Raw genomic sequence first — 4,363 nt, 5'->3', positions numbered from 1 at the left:
ATATATATAATTTTTTTGTTCCTCTTTAGCTTAGCTAATAACAATGAGTCAGGTCTTATTCTGGCTTAGGAACTATTCATTTTCCTTAAGAAGACTATTCATATTTCTAAACTCATCCATTATGTGTTGATTTTATCAGTCACACATTGAGAGTTCTCTGGAGATCCTCAGGCATTATTCAGCCAGTGATTCATTCCAACTCACCAATATAAAGAAAAAAAAAGTGAAAAACAAAAGCCTTTTCTATTTCAGAATTTGTGTTATAGAAGTAATCAGCTAAATTATTTGCTTATGTTTTGTTTCATTAGATAATGTGGTGTATAAACATGAACCAGTTAGGTCGAGGTTCAAATACTTGCATAAAACCTACTGGGGATATGCAACTTGCATCAATTTGTTCAACCATCTCACCTATAAGATAGGAAAATAAATACCATATGGTTTGGTGTATGTGTTAAGTGTGCTAATTCCCTCTGTTCTCAATCCAGCATAGGACAGGCAACATTGTGTTTCTCAGCCCTGTAGGTATATCACATGCTACAGGCTAAATAAATACTTACATTCACTTGCAGGGCATTTCTAGAGAGTTTTCAAGTATCAGCAGGGATGTCTGATGAGATGACCTATTGAAGAAATCACTTGCAAACCTGAGGGTCTGATCGGCCTTTGGTAAGTCATATACAATACACCAAGAATGCAAGCAACATATAGTGATAAGCTTGCCAGTGTTTTCAGATCGTGAAGGATATTGCTTACCTACCTGTGATTCAAAAGCCAATGGGTGAGGGACAAGATTCATTAAGGCCTGGTTCCAGTCCATGATGCAAACAAAAATAATTACTTTCTTATTTACTCTATTTAATATTGTAATGCTTTAATTCTCCTTAGAGAATTAAAGACTCTTTATAAAAGAGAGAATCTTTGGAACTTATCACTGAATCTAACAAAGAGCTGAAATTTTAATTAACAATAAAGAAACTGTTGATCAAAATACCTGATAATAGATCAGACTAAGTACACAGAAAGTTTCCTAATCTTAGAAGTATGTAAGTAAAGGCTGGTTGACAATCTCTCAGTGTAAAATGTAGACATCTTGATTAGAAAGTATAATATCAATTTTTAGCAAGACTGGAATGTACTAATTATGTGACCTTGTGAAAGTCATTTAGTCACTTGGAATTTGGTGTTTAGTATAAATGAGGCAGACTCATGATACCTACCTTAGAGGATTATTATAAGAAATAGAAATATCTGTAAGGTACACAGAGTGGAAAGAAAAATGTGGTGGCAGTAGTTATTTAAAAAGAAGCTCCTAAACTGAATCGGGCCACTCAGAAAATCACTACCTTTAGGATCCTTTCGTCTGAGATAGTGGCAGTGTCACCTGCTCTGTGGTGTTTTGGGTGCATCAAGGAGGTAATACCAATGAAACCGCTTTGTAAGCTGTACATATTCTGCACATGTAAATAATTTGTGCAATATAAATCTCACATTAGTTATTATCATTGTCCCTTTCAATTCTAAATTTGTAATTATGAATACAAGGGAAACAAAAGAATCATTGAATCATGAGTGAAAATGATTAGTTCTTCTTTCTTTTATAAAAATTCTTTTATAATTTCTTTTATAAAAATTTACTTGGCAAAATATTAAATTATTTACAGAGAAAGAAAAGAAAGAGGATGGAAGGAAGGAATATATATATATATGTAAGTCAGGCTCCGCTCCTGCCCATTATAGCTATTCTGCTGTTCTAGACTTTGGCAGTTTGTTTGTTTGTTTGTTTCAGTTAACTTGTTTTTCATCAGTGTTGGCAGCTTTTTAGTGCTTTATCTCCTTGTTAGAATTGCTGTTTTCTTATCTGAAGACAATTTCAGTATACTCTGTGCGGTCTCATAGAAGTTAGTGGATGCTATCATGAATACATTAGTAGTCAAACGTTTTTATTTCTTATGACATTTAATATATATTCAATTTCCCAAAGTTTTAAAAAGTGAATATTATTATATTATAATAAAAGAGAACAATAGGAAAAAGCAACTTATTTGTGCAGGAGTCAGTACCTGGGCCCTATTATATTAATTCATATAAGAAAAAATTAGTATAAGAAACCAACTTACCAACAAGTGAGTGTTAAAAATAGAAATGTTGAATACCCTTGCCCAGACTTCAGAACCCTCATTTAGTTAAGGATTGTTCTGCAGATTCTCACTGAGCAATAGTCATCTTTGGAACTTTTTATCCTAGAATGGGTAAATAAGCTTAAAAAGACCCAAACAGCTATGTGAGAAATTAATAGAAAAAAAATTCCTTAAGATTGAGAAATTATGTAGAATACGTTGAAATATGAAGACTTCTCAGATGAGCAATTTACTTCTCTGCTTCAGAAGAAGGAGAAAGATGGTGGGAATGAGGAGGAAGAAGAGGAGAAAGAAGAAGGGGGCAGAGTCTCCAGAGAGAAAAGTTAAGACTAAAACTTTATTACTAGAAACTTCAAGCATGAAGACTCAATATTCTCTTGGGCAAGGAATGAAAACAGAACAACAACAACAAAGAAACAAAATAAAATAAAATAAAATAAAATAAAATAAAATAGATAGAAAACAGAGCAGAAGCCATAGACTTTTGTGTCTCCACATGGACCGCTCTGTTAAACTTTAGTCTGTAGAGCTTTTGTGCCTTATTATCTAGCATAAAACAAGATAGCAGTCTATCAATCAGTGCATCCATTAATTCATCTACCTATTCTGTCATCACACATTGACTGAGAATCAGTTTTATGCTAGGCATTATACAACATATTCAAACTTATTGGACAATGGAAAACCACTTTGCTTTGAATTTTTATATTATCAGGGAGCAATGACTAAAGTTTCATAGGACATGCTTTCGATATTAAACTGCAAATGCTAAGAAGCCACTGGACGATTAAAAACTGGGGTGGATTGTGAACACATTTAACTTGTAGAAAAATACTCTTATATCTAGGCAGGAGAGCAGCTGACGAGTGTAAGTTATACCTGAGTCCAGATAAGGAACAAGGAAGTCTTGCACTAAGGTAGAAAGGAAAATACAGATAGCATATTGATTTCCAGAACGTCTGGCAGGGTCAGACTGTATAGAACCTGGAGGAGGACCAGGATCAACATAAGGGGCAATAGAATGTGTGCATTTGCACACATTTGACTTGAGGATCTTTGGGTGTGAATGTCTAGTAGGATATCCTAGGATTGTGCTTATGGAGCCTTCCGTGCGTGGGTAGAAGTGAAACCTATGATAGTAGATGGTATTTTTCAGTATTATAAAGGTAAGAGCATAAGCTTCTTGATCATTTTGCAGAGCACAGATTCTGATTAAGGAGTTTACCTTGTTACTTGTTGAGCAACCGTGACATAAACAGTGTCTCCGGCTGTTCCTCGGTACAGGTGCTCTAGCAAACTCACCTGCCTCCTCTGCCAAAGGCACAAGAGGAAAAAGAGCTAATACACCCCTTAACTATTAAGAAGGAGAGAGAGAGAGAGAGAGAGAGGAAGGGAGGGAGGGAGGGAGAGAGAGAAAGAAAAGAGAAAGAAAGAAAGAAAGAAAGAAAGAAAGAAAGAAAGAAGGAAGAAAGAAATTCAGTGGAAAATTCCTTTTATGAGACTTAGAACATTCCATCTCCATGGGTTCAGATTCTATTGTTTTTTTTAATAAGACTATCTTAGAAGTAATTTATACAAACTATAAAGTTCAGGGAAGAAAGGAAAATAAGAAAAGATCTTTATTGGCANCCCGTGTTGGAAAAATCATATTTTGCAATGAAATCAGATTTAAAACACCTGTTTTATGTTAACTATAAAGATAAATTTTATTTCCTTAATCTTTCACCTGGGGAATGAGTTAAGTAAAACTGGGCCTCAAAAAATAACAGGGCTATTTGACTTTTAGTTTAGCTACTTAGTTTTATCTTTCAGTGAATGCGTCTGACTGCAGTTTATTGTGCTGGCAGTGAAAGGAGGGAAGTGTGGTACATGAGTCTGGAAGAGTCCACATGCTTGGACACAGCAGCCTTCTAGGCCTCCAATATCTTTTTGCAGTCATGCAATTAGTTTCATTTCTATTCTGGTGTTGCCACCAACTAGCTGTCTGACCTTAGTAAGGTGACTTCATTTCTCGTTTCTCTAAATCTCACTCCCTTATCTGTAAAATCAAGGATTGAACTAAAAAGTCTCCTCCCAGGTTTATACTGTATAATTTCAATTGATCATAGTTTCTTTCTATTATGTTTTTCTTTATATAAATAGTCCAGAAAGCTGGTTTAGAAAAGAATCTGATTAAGAAAACACACACACACACACACACACACACACACACACACCCACAC

General features: G+C 34.8%; 1 long non-coding RNA gene across 2 annotated transcripts in view; it reads left to right on the top strand.

The window, feature by feature from the left end:
* LOC144234285 (uncharacterized) overlaps positions 1 to 4,363 on the top strand; it is an 882,104-nt gene that overhangs the window by 238,998 nt on the left and 638,743 nt on the right. The window contains exon 3 of one of the 2 annotated variants that reach the window (XR_013335913.1): positions 573 to 669. The exons of the other annotated variant lie outside the window; for it this stretch is intronic. This is a non-coding gene — a long non-coding RNA (uncharacterized LOC144234285). The remainder of the gene's footprint in view (positions 1 to 572; positions 670 to 4,363) is intronic. 2 annotated transcript variants of the gene reach the window in all.

The sequence above is a fragment of the Crocuta crocuta genome, unplaced genomic scaffold (assembly GCF_008692635.1).
Source record: "Crocuta crocuta isolate KB4526 unplaced genomic scaffold, BGI_CrCroc_1.0 scaffold561, whole genome shotgun sequence".
Taxonomy (NCBI): Eukaryota; Metazoa; Chordata; class Mammalia; order Carnivora; family Hyaenidae; genus Crocuta; species Crocuta crocuta.
This window is presented reverse-complemented; position numbering and strand designations above follow the sequence as displayed.